At 35.4% G+C, this 22208-nt stretch overlaps 2 long non-coding RNA genes across 2 annotated transcripts; both read left to right on the top strand.

Annotated features, from left to right (window-relative positions):
• The first annotated feature begins 1236 nt into the window (after positions 1-1236).
• Positions 1237-12573, top strand: LOC148407790 (uncharacterized). The gene is made up of 4 exons (XR_015863698.1): positions 1237-1364; positions 4510-4555; positions 5112-5256; positions 12517-12573. It is a non-coding gene; the product is annotated as an uncharacterized LOC148407790 (long non-coding RNA).
• A 1129-nt stretch (positions 12574-13702) lies between these two features.
• Positions 13703-20767, top strand: LOC148407789 (uncharacterized). Its single transcript, XR_015863694.1, has 2 exons — positions 13703-13830; positions 19510-20767. It is a non-coding gene; the product is annotated as an uncharacterized LOC148407789 (long non-coding RNA).
• Positions 20768-22208: the final 1441 nt, after the last annotated feature.

Here is a 22208-nt window from a genome sequence, read left to right as displayed (position 1 = left end):
AAGCGCTCCACAGGGATGAAGGGGTCACTACAGATATGACCTGAATTTACTCACTTCTGTTGTAACTAGCTCATTTTTCTGTCCGGCGGTGTAAAGTGTAAATGGGGCCAATTCGCACGGTCTTTTTTTCAAATACATTTCTCTTTGTCCAAACGTGGTAAAAAAAAACAAAAAAAAAACGAAATACATCGTGAGACAAATCCTGACTCAGAAATGGCTGAGATGTATATTCACTGCCTCAGTTGATATCAGTGTTTAAATTACATTTGCTCCGCGGCAGTGTAAAACTAATGAACCATAACATTATTATCATCATGACCCATCGTTTCGTTTACATCAAGGTGATCAACGATAATGTGATGTTGATACACTCCTCTCCTGACTGGATAAAAAAAAAAAAAACCTTCATATGAACGGTAGATGGCGGTAGTTGGCGTTTAACATGAAGCTCAGATGGAGCCAGAATGTTTTATGTGCTTGTCCTTAAACCGAGAGGACTCAAAGTCTGCTTCTTTTCATTAAACTAAACATTTTCGTGAAATGACTAATCTAATACTGACTGGGGGAAGTGTACAAAGTTGTTTGTTGATCTGGTTACAACAAAAACACATTAGCACACAGCTGTCAGGGACAATCCAGACTAAATAACACGCATCAGATAAATGGCCAATATCTATCTCATTTGAAAAACTTAATTGCAACATGTAAAGCAGACTGTTACCGTTATCACGCTTCCCTCATCAAATATACATGTTTGCTTGTCATCAAATTAAAAAAACACTGCAGAGACACAAAAATAAAAACCCAACAGCAGCATGTCTTTGAATTGACAGAACCGAGGGACGGTTAGCTGTCAAGGGAATTTTGTTTTGCCTCTTTAGTTGGAATTGATTTCTTCAAAGGCGACTCGTTTTTTTTTAATTAAAACACTGAGCGAGCTAATTGTGAAATTGATTGTGGCTGTGTTTTGGATGGTGTAAAGCAATATACTGATGCCCGTAGTGCAATCTATATTTATCAAGAAGAAAAAGTGCACTCTTTGCCTGTCTTGGTTCTCCTTATTCTCGCAGAAGGAATTTTTCAACGCTTAATGCTATAATCTCGCAACCACTCAAAATGTTGAAGAAGTTCTAAGCTATATGTACAAGTGACAGCATGGAAGTCTAACTTACAGCAACCCAGGAAGCTTATCCTCAAAGTAGCTTGGAAGACTATCAAGCAGGATTATACACTGGACCCATTCGAATTTCACGAAGGGATATGCACTTGGTTTACATGTAGCTTCTATGGATAACGGACAGCTGAACTTTAAACGTCTACCTCGAAGACTTATACGATGAACTCATTGTACTTCTCCCCTGCTAGTAAGATTTACGACTCTCCTGAGATGAGATTTCTTTGGAAAATCATGTGACAAACCTTCACATTAATCTTTCTCGGGGGCTAATATTACTTTCAGAGAAATGATATTTTAGCAGAGCTTTAAAGCCAATGTATTCATCACCACAGTTCAATTATTTACGCAGAATTTTGCAAGTCAATATAAGTCTACAGTTATGAAAAAATGTTTCCCAAATATATTGACAAATATAGATAGATAGAGATAGATAGATAGATACTTTATTTATCACTGTAATGTATTAAGCTACTTAAGTTTAAGCTCATTCACTACTAAAGTAATTGATTACTTTAGACAACTAAGTTGAATAATGTGAACTAGTAACTAAAGTAAAAGTAAATAGGATGAACTAATAAATAAAGTAATAAATAAAGTTAGCAATTGCTTTAGATGTTTAAGTACTAAGATGATTATTTATATTCAATAATTACTTTAGGTAATTATTTTAGCATTGCTACTTTAGCCTAACACTTGAACTAAATACAGTATAATATACTCACATACTAAAGTAATTTAATGAGTTACAAAGGTACTTAGGTTTAAGGTAATTAAGTACACTGTAAGATATTACTTTAGGTAACTAAATTAACTAAAGTAAACTGGTAACTAAAGTTAGAGTAATTAAAGTAATCAAATTGCTTACGGTAAATGAAGTATTCCATTATTTTAGATACCTAAGTACTATAGTTATCAATTGCTTTAGATATTTAAGTACCATGATGAGTTTTACCTTTGATAATTACTTTATGTAAGACTTTAGTATTGTTCTTGTAGCCCAGTGCTTCTAAATTTTATTTTGCCAAGCCCCCTTAGGAAAGATAAAATTTTTCACGCCCCCTCCCACTCTGAGCTGACTATAAATACAATTATCTGTAAAAGTTGTATAAGTATACTTAAACCTCTATCTTTTTTAAACATTAATAAAATAAATAAAACAATATAAATCAACTTTCAAATACTGTTAATTCTTTTTTACAGAATTTATACAGGTTATAGCTCATTCTAAAATAATAAACAAGAACATCAAAATGGCCTGAAACTTGGGAAAAAAAAGATGAAAATTCTTATTTAAATCATAAAAAAAATCTATATCTCACTTTTTAACCACTGTTTGTAAACCACTTAAATTGGTGTTACTTTATTTTCTTGTTGTAGGGTATACGCTTGGACAACAAAGAAATGCACACTCAAGTACAACAAATTAACTCCCACCCGTCGAGTGTTCACCGAAGCAAACCTCACACTGTTGACCCGCCTTTGCGCAGCCGAACCGAGACGCTGGTTCAAGTCTGGGTTTGACAGACATGACGGATCATGAGCTGCTCATGCCGTTAAATATGTCAGCAGAATGTTTTCTTACTTGCTAGTTCAACGTGTTCCAATTAATCACCGCTCGTTCACATTGCTAAATGGTTGCAGTCAAAACAAGAAGTCAAGTTTATTTATTCCTTGTAAACATTTAAAACTTTCCCACTTGTAAACAGAAACCGGTTGCATCATTTATAAATACACCGCCATGAGATATTGATATTGGTTGTCAACCTTTTTTCAGTGATGTACGTAATGTGAAATATCTTTTCAGCCAAGTACTCCTTAAATAAATCAAAGCACTTTGAATTTAAAAAAAAAAGGAAAAAAATTAAAACATGTCATCATTGTATGATTTATTCAACTTTAGACCCTTTAAACTTCATTTATATTGGTCCACAAAAAAAAATAAATTAATAAAAATAAACCTAAAGTGTCCTCTTTTGGATCATATAAGATCCTTTTTTGGATCATAAAAGAAATCTGCTGTCAAAAATAATTACATTAATGCCCAATGAATATTTTTCCACAAAAAAATCATCAATATACAGTGTCAGACCCATTATAAAAAATATAATTAAGGATAAATATTTGTCCACAGAAAAATATTAAACATAAAGCATCCTGTTTTGGGGATGCAATAGAGATCTGTTCACAAAATTAAATCATTAACTTAATTATTAAAAAATATTTGTCCACAAACAATAAGCAACATAAAGTGTCAGACCCCTTCTAAAAAATAAATATATATCAATAAATATTTGTCCACTGAAAAATATTCAACATTAAGCGTCCTGTTTTGGGATTTCCGTAGAGATCTCTTCACCAAAATGAATCAACTTTATACGTTTATACATTCAGCGTTATAAATATTTGTCCACACAAAAATATTCAATTTAAATTGTCCTCTTTTGGGATCACATGTGTTCTCAAAAATAAATCTTAAACTTGACAGGTAACGAGAGGTGGCACATGACAAGTTGGGTGGAATCATTCTATTATGGGGGAGAATCTGTCTTTTTTCAAAAAAGAAATTGAACAACCTACTGAATATAATTTTTTTTAAACTTATATTTTCCTGAAACAATTAATTAATCTAATAATTATTTTTAAAGCATTTTTCATGTTTGTTTGGTTGTTTTATTTAAAATCTTTAGTAGCCCCTGAAGATCCTTCAAGTACCCCGAGTGGTACTAGTACTCCTATTTGAGAAGCAATGCTCTAGATGAGTATGTTGCAAAAAGAGAAAAAAAAAGAAGTAAACAAACAAGGAATGACTGGACTAGACATTGAAATGTTTTCTCAAACAGCGAATGAGAGCGCCTCACCGCTGAGAGGAAATCATTCTCACTTAAATCCCAGCGAGACCAAAATGGATTCCAGGATTACACCGTGCGCTCACTTAGCTTTAATCAAAGTGCAAAGCTGCGCAAGCTAGTTTGGTCCTTGTTAGACATTTAAGCCAAGCAGGTTGGGTTAACATAGCGAGGAAATGCTTATTTTTCTACCTCTGATCTAAAAGCACATTTCTATTTTGAATCATTTTCATTGCTTTCCCCTGTGCATCTTTTGCATTTCAAACAATTTCAGGCTAGAACTTTCATCTTGATAATCATCAGTTGCGAGCTTGTTTTCTGCACAGATTGCTGTTGGTTGTTTTAAGTGTTTTTGACATTGCGGTTTTATCCTAGAGCTCTGTGTACGTTTGCTAGTGTGTATGATCTCCTTATGGAAGACTGCATGTTGTGGTCTTGATCTCTGAAAAGCAATGAAACTTTTTTTTTTTTTTTTTTTATCCACAGTCCCTCTGGGATGCAGCTTGCGCGAGTCCTTGTATAAACAGTGCAGGTAAGTCTGAGCTTGTCTTGATTCTTTTGAGAGGGAGGGAAGAAAAAGAGCACCCTGAAGCTTTCAACAAAAAGAAAACCGAGAAAAAAGTAAATATGGGTTATTGCACAACGTGAGCTTGCGTAGGCAGCAGGCACAGCAATAACAGTCGTAAAAACCTGATATAAAAGTTAAGAGGCATGGAAAACGTCTGGTACAAATCAATTTTTTTCATTTGTTCACATTCAAACTGCCCTCAAATCATTTGATCCTTTTAGGATGTTATTTTGTACATTTTGATTACCTGGCTGGTCCGCACATTTTACTCACGACCGAAAAAGGTGATTGGGTCATTTTTCTTCAAAGCAAGCAATTCCATGATCAAATTCAATTGACATCTCTTCTGTGTTCCCCAATTTGAACTTTCTGACTTTTCTCACTCATTATCAGTACAATCCATGTACACAGTGTTCCAGGCCCAAAATCAAGTTCAAAGGGATAGTGGGGCTGAAAATGTTCAGCTTACTCGAGAGAAAGATCTCATTTAATGAGACTCTTCTCTGTTCTCACTAACCAGACAGCGCCCTCTGAAGACAACCTTTTCCTCTGAGATCAAGGCTGGAGGTCCAAGAGTTTGGAGAAGGAAAACCTCTGAGATTCACGACGATAAATCCGGTTTCTCTTTTGCAGAATTGACTTCGTATGTCTCCATCCCAAGTAAGGTAAGTAAGCTTCAGGACTAAGAGGTTATATGCCTCAATACACACACATACACACAAAAAAAACTACATGATTAACTCATTCGCTGCCAGCACAGCAGAATAATCTTTGACGTCTATAACTGTCAATGGCAAAAGAAATGTAAAAGTCATTTAGATATCAGCAATATTATTTGTACTATTTTGCACCACAAATGAAATTTTCAAGTTCATATAATTAGTCTCCAAAATGCTGATTTTAATCAATGTGAGTTTTGTTAAGGGTCTGTTTCTCAAATCTTAGACTTTCTGAAAAAAGAAAAAGCAGAAATATTTTCATGAAAAGGAATAATTTGAATGACAAGAAGCATAGACGAATGAACAAGTTGCTTTCTGACATTGTTTTTTGCTTCGTCACATATCAATAATTAAATCAGGGAATAATTCCATTTATGATCATTACACGTTTACACTCACCATTGCTGTTTATACCAAAAGGTTCAATTAATACTATGAAATAATTTTCACATTTTGCTAAACCCTCCGTCTCTTGCAAATTGAATCATTTCATCTAAAAAAAAAAACAAACTACATAACATAAAGTACACATTTTCATTAAGCAATTGCTTTAGATGATAAGGAGTAGACTTTGCCTTACATGAAACATTAAAATTTCAAACCCAAAAACTGGCCACAGTCTGCTATGTCTGGTCAGAATGAAAGAAGCATTATATCCCATATTGTAGTGTTCTTTTGTTAATTTATTTACATTCCAAAATGTACTGTAGTGTAAGTTTAAGTAAATTGATAAATAAGTAGGCCATCTAATTTAACTACAATTTGGGTGAATTTCACAAAATCTCAAGTATACGTCGACTCTTAACAAGTAGTTAGATAAAAATAAATACAAATAAATGTCTGTTGAATAAAAAACACTTGTTTACAAAGAGGGCTGCTCATGTACGATGAACAAGTAGACCATTGATGCAACCATGCTTCCAAAGATTTTCAAAATAAAAGCATGCCACAGCCAAATGACTATTAGTGAGCTTTCTCTCAATATTTGGCTGTTTTACTATAATACACTGGCTTGACATGCAGTACATTCTCCCGTATGTCTCGTTGCACTTCTGGCTCAACAAACTAAAGAAAACAAACATTCATTTCATTTTTTTTTATATTGGTGCTAAGCCATATGTCCCATCTATAAGAGCTATTTCACAGATATAAAAATGTATCTATTTATGCTATTATAAATTAATCCCTCGCTATTGGGATTGAAATTTACAAAAAAACAAAAACAAAAAAAACACTTAGTCAAAAAAGTACGGTACATGAATACAACAAACTGTAAATTTAACAACGTTTTCTTTTACTGGAACTTGTTTAGAGCCTTGTAAAATGACTGACAATATGCCGGCGCAGAAGGTAGTTTCAAAGCAAACAAAATGTATTACTGAAATTTCAGGTGAGTCCAACATATTTTTAGGGCCAACAAAACTATGCTATCATCATGTCGTAATGACACATTCTGAGTCCAAGGTGCAGCAGCTCACATGATGATGCTGCCCGGATATACCCTCTTGTTTCATGTTGACTAATATCTAGCTTTTTGCCAAATCCTCCTCGAAAGTCATATTTTTAGATGCCTTTGATGCTGGGTAAAAGGTGTACAAGAACAAAGACTGCAACGCCAAAATTCCATCTGGACACGCCGGGTTAGCAAAATACACCTTTGGCATTGACATGCATTGCCAATATGCATCATTCAACAGTTTCAAACAATGTGTACCATCATTTAGTGTTAGACGTTAAATGCCATCTCAGCGTTTCTCCTACTATTTATTCCGATAATCATTAAATAGTGATGTAAATATGCTTTTCACTATTTATGCATGATTGGTGCAACTTTACAAAACTATAAGAGTATTAATAAAAATCTTGGCACATGATGTACTTCTTTGCATTGTGTTACATTCCTTTTACGAATGTTTTTCTGTCATTGTTTGGATTTAAATTTGCCTTTGTTTATTTAAGTTCAAATAAAACATTTCTTTTATATATTTTTTTAGAGGTGCAAAGATACAATTAATCGACAATTTGACTAATAGTCAATGATCAAACTCAACAAGTATCAATGATACTCACTAAATCGTGTGCACACATTTTCCTTTCAAATTGTCCAATTTCCGCTTTTCAATAATAACCATTTCATTTCTGTCATCCTCCATGAGACCAAACTGATTGTGTTGAATCAAACATATTTGCTTTTTACGAAAAAAAAGCCTAAAACATTTTTGCCTATTTATTTTTACGAAACCAAACTAGAAACTATATCATAATTAATTTATGTTTGAGCATTTTATTGCAGTCAGTTTGAAATAATGTAATGTTTTTAATGTTGTGTCAACTTTAACCGAGTAAGACAGCCAAGTGAATTGTGTCCTACTCAAACACATGAAATATCATTACAAAGGCCAAGATGTCCTCTTCTGGGCACACTAGGACTTAGCAGCCTCAAACGAGTAAAAGAAACTATATAATTAAAAAAAAAAGTCCCCTACATAACTAATTTCTGGCTTCATTTTCCAAACTATATTACTTTTTCTCCTGTGATCATTTAGATTCCTACTGTAAATGTGCGTCCGCACCAGCTTGAACTCTTTCAAAAATGTCACTGTGATTTGCATGTCACATTTGTGCAGCTATTACTAAGAATGTCATTGAAGTGTTGCCAGTAAAGTGGCAAGCAATTGACTTGTCAAAATACATTTACAATGAGGGCCTGGAAAGATGGCTGAGGGCCACTGCGGCCTCGGATGCGCAAATAATGGACCAAAGCCTTCTGCTCAGTATCCACTGTACCACACATGAATTGTGTATCCTCCATTACATTGTTTCATGAGCTCAAATAACGCTTACCACATTTTCCGCACTATAAGGCGCACTGGATTATAAGGCACACACTCAATTAATGACATATTCTAAAAAAAAAAATCCATATATAAGGCGCCCCGGATTATAAGGCACACCCTCAATTAATGACATATTTTAAAACTTTTTCAATCACAATCTAGTAATACTCAAAGTAATAACAATAATAACGCAAATAATAACTCCAAACACTCGATAGCATAATAGCTCAATGTTAATATGACCAACCTTGTTCAACTCTAAACACACAAAAGAAACAGGTAAAGCTTACTTTATCACTTCATTCCCCATCTACCAATCCCAATCTCAATATTGATCCATATATAAGGCCCACCTGATTATAAAGCGCACCATCAGCTTTTTAAAAAAAATCAAGGCTTTTAGGTGCGCCTTATAGTGCGGAAAATACGGTACTTCTGCCAAGTACTAGCAGGACTTAGGGATTCAGCAAGGCAAACAACGATTATGATTATAATAGTAATTATTATTTTAATGGACTGAAAAATATTGCCCCGTTGAGCCCCCTTTCCACACCCCTCCTACGTGGATCTTTACTTGACATCTGTCAAGGATTTTACGTAAATCTATCACAACCTGTTACATCATCCATGTCTCCTTAGAACTTTCCTTTTTTTTTCTTTTCTGAAACGGCTTTGAACCCTTACAGACCAAAGTGATCTTCCGAGTACCTCTTAGGTTAGGTGCTTGGTGGGATTAGGAGGGATGAATGAGGACTCAAGGCATCCATTCTGTCCTTAGCAATAACCCCAAAGGGAAATGTTAAATCCAGCAGGGCTGGCAGGCAACACACCGGACAACTCTTAATTAGTTCAAAACCAGACACCCATTCTTGGTTTCTTGTTTTCCTCTTTAATACCCTTATAGTTTGTTCTTAATGCATTACAAAGAGCTCCACTTGGGAGAATTCAAGGCTCAGTAATGTGATTCATGAGATACATCACGCTTTTATTTTCCCATCGGTAAGGGAGCAACATCAAACTCCTGAGAGAGTTGAATAGAGTCACGATAGAAAAAACACATCTAATTTGTTAATAAGAATAGTGTGGTGTAAATGAGAGCTGTCATATAGTCTCTGGTGGGATTATTTTTTTTCCACGGTACCCAATCACCCGGGCTCCTTTGGCTGCGGCCCACGTGGGAGAACACACTGAATGATCCGCACTGCTTTTTGGCTCCCAGCAAGTCAAACAGAAACCAAAGAACCTTTCAAAGTTAAACAAATCACCCTCGGGTGTTGTGTCCTTCCACATTTGGCTCCGACTATTGCAGGAAAGCAATGTTTGTCGAATACATAAACAGCTGTATGACACAGACGGTCGAGAAGCAATAGACAATACCATGATCCTATTTCACATGAAATCGGCAAGAGCAAAGTAGGTTAGCTGAAATGATGATGTTGGTTGTACATGTTGCCTTCATGAGCTCTCCTGAAATTTGTTTCCTTGACTTTTACATTCACAGAAGGAATTATACATGAAAAATACATGAGCTCCATGAGATTTGAACAGGATTCCTATAAGTATTGTTTTACCTCCGTGACAAGAATGGTACAGGTCTTTTTCAAATTAAGAGCAAATAAACTGGAAAATGAAATAAAATTACTGAAGTCTGTTACTGTGACTCATTTGCAAAACAATGAATGCCCTAATTTTGATAAGTTTTATATGGACAGGGATACACATTACCATTTCTGCAAATGTAGCTCACACTTTGCAAACTATACACGTTGCATCTTTTTCTGATTTTGTAAATGTTTTTAAAGGCGTAATAATGAATGTTATTTATGATTTTTTCTTTCTCTCAACCACTCAAATTGTTCAATGGCATCAGTTGTAGCCATACATATGTAGGTTAAGTTTATTTACACCCACAAAAAACTAAAAAATGGTCTGGTCTCTCTTTGTAGTCTGTGATGCAATTATGACACTTTAGGACATAGCCATAAACTGGTTTCTACCGCCACCTACTGTCTTGAGGTGAAACACAAGCCAACAAAGAATATACTGTCTGCTGACATACTTTGACCACTGCTCACCGGAATGTTGCAAAAACCACAGGAAAATCAATGTAATGAATACTATAAAAAAGCATTTCAAAAATTGTAATTATAATGGTTTCACATGGTCCAAAATTTGGACAATGACTATATTTGTCCCCAAAATCTCGAACGTCCAGCTGCAATCACATAACAATGTCAGAATCGTTGCATTTGGAAATGGTATGTTTTAATCACCTGCTAGAAATTTCAGCTTCCTATTGTTTTTTTCCCATTGATTCTTTTATGATAAAAAGAAAAAAAAAATCAAGGGAATTTCATTAATTTGTAACATAATGCCACAAGGTTTAAAAATCAGGCACTCTCAATTTTTTTTGCACCAATCTAGGGCACTTGGCTAACAAAAATACGTACATTATTCCAAAAAGTTTGAAAACCACTAGTATGGGCGAGCATTATATGATGTGTGTGGCTAATTTGCATTGTACATGATATTCTATATGCACAGTACATGTAACAGGAAGTAATGCATGGGATATTTAACATCACGTTCAACCACACCACTTTCGCATAACAAGAAAGATTAAATGGATCCACAGTTTTTAACATTTCCTTTTAAACCTCGATCTAGGCGTTTTGCGGGCAGGTCATCAAAAAACAGGTCCAGAAGGCAAAAAGATGAAGATAAAGCAGATATCCTCTCCCCTCATATAGCACTGGAGCTCTCCAAGGAAAGCCTGAGGCATTCTCAGGCCCTATGAGCTGCATAATCCCTCCAGCATGTTCTCAGCCTGCCCTAGTCATTGAACATGCGCAGAACACCAGACAATCAGATAGCATGACCACCTTGGCTGCTTCTTTTAACAGAGAGGAGACAAATTCCGCCCTGAGCTCCCTCCAGACTTTTTAGCTGCTGATCAATTCTCAGACTGCTTGTATCCACATTCCATTCTGTGATGCATTCCACAAATACTGTTTTCTACTTACTACAGTAAGTAAATTGTCAACATTATATTAGTTTACAAGACATGAGCAATAGACACAGTCTGCTAGCCAATCACAGCATCAGATGTGGGTAGCGTAAGACAAAAATGAAGTTAGGTACAAGTACTGTTATCTTAGAGCAGTGGTTTAGCATCTTTTTTCACCTTTTTTGTTTTTCCTGGACATGTACCAATTTGGAATGAAAAACAAAACACAAAAAAAACCTTAAAACAGAATGCTGTGCTATGTGTTATTTTATTAAGCAATTCCAAAAGGTAGCTCGCGTAACACCTGTTTTATTTCTGACTCCATATAAAACTTAACAATATAAAAGTCATGCATTTTGCAGATGATCAACTGTAACATGATTAATCGATCAGCTGGTTTATGTTCCAAATAATTTCATTTTAATTTGAAAATATGTATATTGTTCTATGAATGAAATCAGTTAAGTAGCGATTGATGTTTTTTTTGGTTTGTTTTTTTCTCAGTTTCTTTCTTCTATTTAAAGATTATAAATAAAAGCAAAATATCAATGTTTTATTTGTTTTGTACAACTTAACAACAACAGCACAGTTAACCAGCAATAGGTATGGTCAAAAATGAAAATCAATGTAGTAGCTTGAAGTTGATTAAAAAAAAAAAAAAATAATCACATTTATTTTTAATGTTCTGACTTAAAAGGAAGAAAAAGTAGACATAAACCTGCAGGAGAAAAATCTATGCTCAAAAATAAAAATTAACAATAGAATGAAGCCGCACTCACCAAACCGAGATGTTGCGAGTGAAGTTATTGTCACAGCTTTAAAAAAGCATGAAACTAGATTTGCTGATACTTGAAGAGCCCTTGTTAAAATTCCATGCACACGTCTTCAAGTACCCCGTGCATAATTTCCCATTTGAGACGCCTTTCCTTAGAAATGAATAAATAAATAGAAATAATATAATAATATATATCATTTAATATATTAATATTTTATTAATATATTATAGTAATAAATAGAAATAAAATCTCAAAAGCAATCCTCCAATTACTTCCATGGGTAAAATAAAGTCCTGTACTGAAAAAAAAAAAAAAAACAGTCCTTGGTAACTAAAGTAATTTCATATTTTGTTTCCTCTTAATGATAGTATGAACATCAAAAATTGGGATTGTACAACCCAACTAGTACAAAAGAGTATTTTGTTTTGCCTCTTCAGGCCACTTTTAGTTTCTCTTAAGGTAAGAAAAACTGCTTACCTTGGATGCAGGAAATAGACCAAAGACTTTTGTATCTTCTTCCATCCTTCTTCTCACTGCAAAAGAATGATTGATCTCTCTATTGGTGATAAGAAGCTCTTCCCATCAGGTTCCTGCTGCCACCTCTGTCCCACTTTCCCTGAGCTATCATGGCAGGACTGTCTGAGGGGCCAATGATAACGATAGGCCTGGGACACAAAGGTAAATCAATCTTACCAATGGAGGCAAGAAGTGGGAACGCGTGTGTGTGGACATCAGTGTATATTTTTCCAACAGCTGTCAAGAAGATGTTACCAGTGCAGACACAAACATTTAGATGTGATCAAAGGTCGAGAGAATATGTTATGTCTTTGCAATTCCACTTCCAGTTTATGAAGAAGACTCGGGTTAAGTTTATTTATTTTGCTCATATCTGCTTTATGATTGCCATTTTAAACAATGTGAGGGGACCTTTCAAAAAAATCCAATGGTAAACAGAACGTGAAACGTATAAAACAAATAGAGATTAAACAAAGGAGTACTAAAAAACTAAAAAACTAAAAAACAAATATATATATATATATATATATATATATATATATATATATATATATATAATCTAGCATTGCATATTCACCTTTATCATTACCACGTTTTTCTAACACATGTTGCGTTGAAAAGTTATTTTCAAAATGGCCTCCCAGAGGCATGAAGGTACTGCTATCAAGTCAAAGCCAAACGATAAGCAAAGCTGAATTGAGTTTTGTCGGGTACACAGATTAGCGTTAGCTTCTGATAAACACCATACATTTGACTGCACTGAGAAAATGTGGAGGTCGTGGTACTGGGAGATATTTGTGTTTGATGATATGTCCTTGCACCTTGTACTGAGTGTAATGTGTGAAGTGCTGCCTCTGTGTGTAAAAAAGGCTTTTATTGGATGTACGAGGGCTCACTTTTTGCCACAAACCGGCACCTTACCTATTGGTGATGGGATCAAAAGGCAGGCAGTACTGTAAATCGCGCACAGGAAGTCGCTCACTTGCATAAAGTAGGAATAATTTCAGCAAAAAGAATAGAATAATTGATGATGCTTCAGTATTATGACAGTGAATGTCTCAATCCAAGATTATGAAATGTGTCTTTAAAAACAACTTTTACTCCCATTCACGAGGTTATCTGTTTTTGTTTGTCTTTTTGTTTCGTTTTTTTCTCGAATGGGTTAGGGTTGGCGTTGAATGAGTTAAAGGGGAAGTCAAGTCAGTGATTTTACTTACAATAGTGTTATATGCATCTCTAGAAATCTAAAAATGACACTCTAATCGGTATTGAATTTGCAGAATTTGAATTAGGCAGCAAAATTATCTTGTTTTTATCTTTCTCAGAGGCAACCATTGCTGCTAGCTGTCAACTGAAAATGACATCACCATTGCTCAGGTCTCAGGTAACGATCAATCATTCTGACTTCTGAGTTTATTCATGTGACGTTTGCAGGCTGATAATAGTGTGTTTGCAAAAGTATGCAACTGGAATTAATTGTTAGCGTACGCTAAAGAATTATGGCCGCAAAGTTCATAATGCACTAACACAATTCCACGCTTGGGGAGGACCTTTTTCTGGGTGTTTATGTCCTCTAGGAAGGTGACCTTACAAACTGAAATAAATCTTTTTCAAAACTATTTTCATGCAACTAATACTTACTACTATAATTAGATTTGTCTGTTAGTGTTGTCGACTGCAGTGCTGACCTACAGGTTCAGGAGTGAAGTATTGATTCAGTAGCAGAGAGCCATTTTTATTCATTTATATAAAATGCCAAAAATATTCCTTTATTTATTTTTTTTTAAAGATTGAAGGTAAGAACTCTCAGAGCTGGAGAGACATTCAATAATTATGACAGATATGAAGGTGATCATAGAAAATCAATCAAAAGCCATCAAACATTTGCTCATATCTCCCACATGACCTTTACCAAACACTATTTGACATTAAACTAATGTCTGCTTAATCAATATGCATTTCACAGTTTTAACTGAACATTGATTTTGTGGGTACACTAACCACTGCAAAGCTGTCTGCCACATCACAGTAATGTCATTTGTAGACTGAGATCAAAAAAAGAAAAGACATTATTGCGTTGTGTTTTATTTTTGTATATCGATCCTTCCATCAAAAACCGCACCTGATATCCTGCTCTTTAAAACATAAATTTGTCAGTCCAGCAAGCCAATTTGCTGGAAAAAAAAATAAAAAACAGTTAAAAATCAATATTTGATTATAAAATGTGTATTTCTTATCTATGTTGTGACTATCGCAACAAAATCTTGTTATCTTTGAAGCTCACCTTGACAAGGTTATGAGGGATTTACTGATGGTTTCTGCTTGCTGTTCTGTTTGAGTAGCACCAGTTTAAATCCAAGGATACATGCTGGACCAGAGACAGGGGAAATGAACTGTTGAACAATGGAGAAGCAATTTAGCAAAGTGTTATGCACAGCCTGGTAAAATAGCCAAGGTTAAAGTCTACATAATATTGCAGGAAACATTTTAACACATTTAGTGTGTATTAAAGTATGAAACCTTGCTGAAGTTTTTTTTTTTTTTTGTCATTTTTAACATGAATAGTGTCATAAAAGCAGAAATTAACCATTCTGTAAGAATTGCTGTTTTTAAAACAACACATGAATGATGAGAAAGCAACCATTAATACGACATAATTCTTTAAATACTTTAAATATTCAGTTTTACCAATGTTTTGCGATGAATAATCATCAACTAATCAGTTATGTGTAATTATTGTTCGTTTTTTCTGCTTTAATTATTCTTACCTCCCTTTGGTTTTATATGAAAGCTGACTTGATTATAAATGAGTTGAATCAAAAGTATGCTTTTACTTTGGAAAACGATTAACATTTTTTCTGACGTTATTGACCAAACCAGCAATGAAATCATTAAAAAAAAAAAGTACTGTCTGCATGATCAATTTAAAAAAAAAAAACTCTGGTATTGTAAGAGAGATTGAAGTTAAGACTTAAAAGAAATAAAAAATAAAACATACAAGTCGTCAATTACTAAAGGACATCTCAGAAGCAATTTTCTTTGTGACTGAAGGATGATGAACTATCTTGCTAACACACCGCTATGCAAACACCGCGCTAATAATATACATTACGTATATAATAACTGTTGATCACACTTTTTTTTATTGCTGTTTTAATACTGGTAGCACTTAAAGGTTGTTGTTTTTTTTCAGTACAGTGAAACTTATCATCCATATCAGATATGTTTCATTTAGGCCATTGTCACGACGTGGCACGGTGAGTGGAGAGGAGGAAGGAAGGATGCCTGAAAATACAGGAAGTCTAGGAGGTTGATGCTAAACAAAAAAAAAAAAAAAAGAAAATTTAATAAAGAACAGAGGCGAGGACAACAAAATCCAAAAAATACAAAGTAACGACCAAAATCCCAAAACCAAAATAAACTCACAGGGAACCACAGATGACAACAACAGAAAGACAAGGGAATATGCTGACTAGTGGACAAAGGGTACTTGGAGCAGGAACCCAGACGGACGAAAACAATGACAGCATGACACTCTAACAGTATGACATTAAAATAATAACCCTACAACTATACTGAACTAAACTGTGACTTAAATACACTCACACTAAATTGGGAGCAAAACAGCTGGACATGCATTTAAGGTAGGGGAACCTGATTTTTTATTTGTTTTTTTTTTTTTTGTTTTTTTGGGGGGGGGGTAGAAACATGAACAAAACCAGAAAAAACAACAAACCCCACCACACAAACAGGACGGGCATTTTTGATAGCCAGAATATTAGATGTAAAGAACACATCACAAGCATTATTAAAGTATAAATGAATAAGGTTTGCATATCTATCACATAGCAGCTGCATATGTTGGCCTCACCTGTGACTAAGTGACCTTGCGTAAGTCTCCTTTCATTTAGCACCTGTCCAATATATGCTAACTGGGCCTCCTCGCCATTATTGTTTTGCACTAGTACCCCTCACCTCATCCTCCCACAACAATGCACATCTTGTGATATCAGGTCCGGGCTGTCATATCACTATTTCTCATGAACCAAAAATTAAGAATTTAATTATAGTGGCACAAAAGAGAAGGCAGCGGCTCAATGCAGTTTCATGGTAATAAGGCGGCAGGAGGTTGAAGGCAGCATTTGTAAAGTAATCATTCAGCTACACTTGATGAATTTTAAAATGGAGAGATAAAAGGTGAGGTTCGGAATTGTCACTGCCTGTTATGCTCGTCTCATAAGGAACAGAGGAAATCCTGCTGTGAGATTTCAAACATTTTGTCATCTGTGGGCCAAAGATACCGAGAGGTTCATGACCAGGTCGTATCATTATAGCGAGGCTGGTATTTATATTGAAAGAGCCTTTTCATATGCTTTCTGCCATGGTGGATCTATGAGAAAAAAAAAGTAGTGATGAGCAGACTGTGTTTAAAGGGGGAGTCAACACAAAGTGGAAAGAAAATGACGTCAATGTTTCTCAGAAACCAACCAATCACTTGTTTTCTGTTAAGTAATGTAACATTCGAAAGCTTAGCCATGACTGGTTGTTATTTGAGCGACTGTGATGTCTTTCAGTCAAAAGGAAGCGAAATAATGTCCACCCCTTGTGATGGATTAAAAAAAAAATGTATTCAGACGGATCCAATTCAATTCACAAGATTCATTTATTCGTCTTCACCAAGTTTTATTTTCTTCAAAATATTGAACTAAAGTAAATGCAAATGATTGAGTTAATAAACTCCGGTTAGTGGACTGGTGTGTCAGTCCCTTCAGTAAAATAAATGTCTCTGCACCCTGTTTTCTCAAATAATAGACTAAATGTTCCATTTAGTCTCCATGCATATCATCTATTCAACACAAATGATTGCCACTCTCAAATAAACAACTCGCTTATCAATTTTCAATGAGAACCTCTAATTAATGCCACATCCAAATTTGTCACCAATCTATCTTTAACATGAGAAAATAAAGACCTCCTTCCAATGGACACCTTCATCACCAAAGATGAGGACTAATATACTGCATTTCCTCAAGTAATGGATGCCATAGGTATGCTTTCCATTTTTGAGGACGAATAAAAACAATTTCCTCTAATAATTTATGAGGAACAGTACAAACAATGTCCTTTAATAGATTTCACATCATTCATTGAAGAAAAATAAATGCCTCCCACAGTCTATTTTGGACAACCACTGGACCACCACTGTTCATTTTTAACATGAAAAAATAAACATCTCCCTCCAATAGAATCATTTATCAACAAAAATGAGGAATAATATACTCTTTCAGTACCAGGACAAGCAACCTCATCAGGGACAATCCTCACCCACAACACAATCTGTTTGAACTGCTGCCATCAGGCAGATGCTACAGGAGCCAGAGGGCCAAATAGCTTCTGAGCGAATCCCTCACGCACTAATCTGCCTCATCACCTGTCACTTTACCGCACGCACACATGCACCTAACACACCATGCACAGTGCACAAATGCTGCTAAATATATAATATTTTGCACTACATAATATTTTGCTCGATTTTCCTCATATGTATTAAGTTTCTTTCACTCAATCTACTCCATAATATGCTCAGAATGTAAGTATTTATTTATTAGTGGTTCGTTATTACTGTCCTGGATTGCTCTGTTACTATTATTATTTTTTTGTCGTTATTTTCTTGCCTACCTTATTATTTGCTCGATTATGGAATGTAGTCTGCGCGGTGAGGTGAAGTAAATAAGAATTTCATTGTGTGGTGTTATTATGCATATTACAATAAAACTTGAATAATCTTGAATAAAAATTCCTCGAATAATGAAAATCATACATTTGTGAGGACCAATACAAACAATTTTCTTTAATAGATGCCGCACCCTTTATTGAAGAAAAAAATGCCTCCCATTGTCTACTATTGTGGACTGATGTCTCTTTTGTATACCCTGTGCCTCTAGAAAGGCCTCCAGTAATTATTTCAACAGTCCCCCCCCCCCCCCAAATATTAAAGTAAACATGGGTTGAAAATACCTGGAACTGAACGAGTTAATCAGAATCTCACATTATATATGTTATTTAAAAAAACAATGATTAAAACAACTGATATATAGTCACCTTTTTAAAACTTGCGTCTACATCTTTAAAAACGCCACTTTCCAAGATCATTTAATGTGTGGCTTGGATGGCCACCAACAATGTTAGTGTGTTGGAATATGAATGAAGTACAAATAATTTGCTAGCTTGCATGCATTTTCATTCCCGCGCCCAGGGAACAGCCGCTTGCCTAGTTTGGACAATTTGTTCAGCACTTAAGAGGAGATATGATTGATCACTCAATGTAGTGTTCCCAGGCAGCAATATTTGTCTGACCAAGCATGAGGTATTAGCAATAACTATTTGTGTATATGACTTTCACGGGTGGCAGAACTAGGGAAGTGCTTCTTCTAAATGTAAAAAACCTTGACTGTGGTTCACTAAAAATAGTAAAATAAGAGCACTAGAAATTCATGCCCGTTCAGTGCAGTAAAAGTACTTTCTGGAAAGTAATCTTTCTAAATAGCTTAAATCCAAATCCAATGTTGTGATTGGTAAAAATACCCAGGAACAAATGAGTTTCACCTTAGTCTTTCAAATGAAGGGCTCAGTAATCAGGGTAATTGCAAATAATAACCCCGGCCCGTGGTTTAGGGCCCGGGGTTCTCAGCCAGCCCCTTCTGTTCCATTCCTTGTTCCCACTGTTGCTGTCATTAACATAGCGGGGCTCCGAGGCATATCCCGCTGTTCAGCATGATTAAGATAGGCACTGACTCTGTGTCATCAATTCAAGTTGTAGCTATTTCTAACTTACTTGCGAAAGGAATAGCGTCACTTCCCAAAACCCAACGCTGGGGGGCTGAGCTGTTTTCCGCTTCCAAAAACCAAGCGCCGGAAGTCTGAGCAGAGATTTCATGGACCACAAAAGATTAAAGATGTTTCCTTTTGCCGTCTGAAAATTAAGGCACCAATCTATGCATATTTTAATAGTGACACTATAAAATACTCTAAATGTCTTTCATTTTTCTCCACACTTCTTCAGCTTCCATCATCTGGACCAGAGGTGGACGAACCTTTCGACTTGAGGTCCGCAAAGGGTTCTAAAATTTGACAAAAGGGCCGAACCCGGAGCAGGTGGATGGAGTGTTTTGATAATAAAATTCATAAGAGAAAAAAAAATGCAGGATTTCTGGAAAACATTGTAGTGAATTTCTTTAACGCTTTTAGTGCTTCTGGCCCAGCTGCGTTATCGGAATCTGCCGCCAGACAATGCTGGTTAGTGATGAAAATGAAAACCTCTCCGACTCAGTCATCTTGTTTGGAAGAAGATTTCAATCTATAGTTTCGTACTGCTCATGTTAAAGCAGGCCTGCTCATGAGGTCAAGATGTTGAGAGCCCACATGGTCCTTATTTTTATTGAAATGACTCTTACAACAACAATTAAATTAAATTAAGACAATACAGACATTTTTTATTTATTGATTTATTTTTTTATAGCTAACAGTTACTATTTCAAAGCACCGAGACCTCCGTTTGTTATGTTCTGTTTGTTTTTTTGTGGGCTGTTCTCAGGGTTTTCTGTTTTTTTTTCTGTTTTGGGCTTTTGTTTTTTTATTTTTTTTTTAATTATTCATTTTTTCCACTAATGGTGTTTTGTTTGGTTGTTGCTGTTTTTGTTACCCTTGTGTCAGTGTCTCATCAGTGTGATTGCGTCCATCTGTCCTTCTTAACCTGCCTTCCTTTGTGTCTGCCAATCAGCTCCCTGCTCCTGTTTTCTCATGCGCAGGTGTTCCGTGTTTGTCTCGTCGGTTTAGAGTTTATTTAAGTTCCTGTTGCCTGTTCTTGTCGGGTCATCGCCTTCTAGCTATCATTTCCTCGTCATCCTTGTGTTTCCTGTAATTTCTTGAGTGTATAGTCCTTTGGTCATAAGTTTATTGCTGTTTTTTTTTTTTTATGCAGCCCTCAAACTTGTTAATTTTTTTGTCATCTTCATATTAAATTATTTTTTTGCATAACCCACCTGTCTGCCTACCTGCATTTGGGTCCACACCTTCTACAATTTTTCCCACTATGCCATGACATACACCGCTATCCTTTAGGATATTTACATGAAGATTTGTTCTTATATGATATTCTTCTTATTCTTCTTTATCTTATAGCAAAACTGAATAAACCTCATCTTCCTAAATTTTTCATTTTTTTCTTTCACTTTTTCTTTCACTTCCTTCTGCTTGTTTTCATGACCCTTGTCTACATGTACCTGGGTGTGAAAAATAAACGTAAATATTTTGGAATTAAACATGGTTTTCAAGTCATTTTTATTAGCTAAGCAGCTTTTTGATAGAGATGACTAGTCGTCTCATCGATTTTCAAACCTCCCATAAGATCCTTATACTGGCTTAAAAATATTGCTTCCGTCGTCATCCCTTGCCATTTCCAACACAGCGGCTGATATTTGTCCAGCGTCTTAATGCTTAGATCCCTGTCTCCTAATTGACGTCGTTCTTCAGACAAGAATATTGATGGCACAGCTCAATCAGATTGGCAGCTGCAAGAATCGTTATTATCCCTGGCAGCCGGCCACCCCGGTATGTTGCGAGACGATGTTCAAGTTATGCTGCTGGACCTCAGGGGATGTGATCATGGCTCAGACAAGAGATAATTAACCATCTGAGGCTGTCGGCCCACAAGCTAGCAAATCCCTGAGTGGGGGAAGGGGAGAAAAAAAACAGGATAGTATAGTGACCCCTGAAGTGTGTTAACACCAAACAATAAGTTGATGGATAGCCAAACCCATTTTCTGACCACCCAATAAAATGATATTAACATTTTGTCAACCCAGATAAGAAAGCAGGTGTCTATCAGTATAAAGGCTTGGAAAAAACAAAGACACTAGAAAAAACAATTATAATTACTATTACATTAGTCAGTAAAACAATATCAGCTATAGGAAATGTTTTTGCTGTAAATAATCAGTGAGTATATTCACAGAAATCACATACAAGGTAAAGTTTTGCTTTTCCTTGAAGTATTTTCAAACAAAATTATATAAAGTTAAAGGCATGCTATTTGTAACAACTACTGTAGTTCACACATTTGATCAACAAACACAAAGAAGATGCTAACAGCTTTCCAGATTAATTCTATATCATTAGAAACTGCTGTGCTGATAAATCACGTTTTTATAAAAATACTCTTGCATCCCATTATCAGAGAAGCATCTACGTAAAGACGAACGACCTAAAAGCGATTCGCTCAGCTCACATTATAAACGGCATCATTTGCATAAAATATTAAGACCTGAATTTTCCCCGTTTCTTCCTAGATATTCCCACTTCACATAAACAGCCTTGTTTAATCGCATTTGAAGAGATGCACATCACACTAACTCATCTTAAGGCTATCTTATATCGCCACACCTGAAAATTACAGCTTTTTTTGCTTTTACAAGTCTTGATCCGTATAATTTCGAATTGTTATGTTCTCACAGATAAACACACACAAACGTTAATAATTACACAAATGTCTTCCATCTTTGGAGATTCAATTGAAGAGCAGATCAGAAAAGCAATGTGACTGAGTGGACACATAGGATGGAGCACCATGTTCATTTTGTACTCAACGTGGATATTGACTTTCTGTTGTCCTACACTCACTTCATCCCATCTACGCTGTTGACATGAAGACTCACACCTTTAAGCATCACGCTGACACTAATGTGGTGGCAATGCAACGTTGGA

This window comes from Hippichthys cyanospilos, chromosome 19 (genome assembly GCF_059441005.1).
Source record: "Hippichthys cyanospilos isolate Australia breed blue-spotted pipefish chromosome 19, RoL_Hcya_1.0, whole genome shotgun sequence".
NCBI lineage: Eukaryota > Metazoa > Chordata > Actinopteri > Syngnathiformes > Syngnathidae > Hippichthys > Hippichthys cyanospilos.
This window is presented reverse-complemented; position numbering and strand designations above follow the sequence as displayed.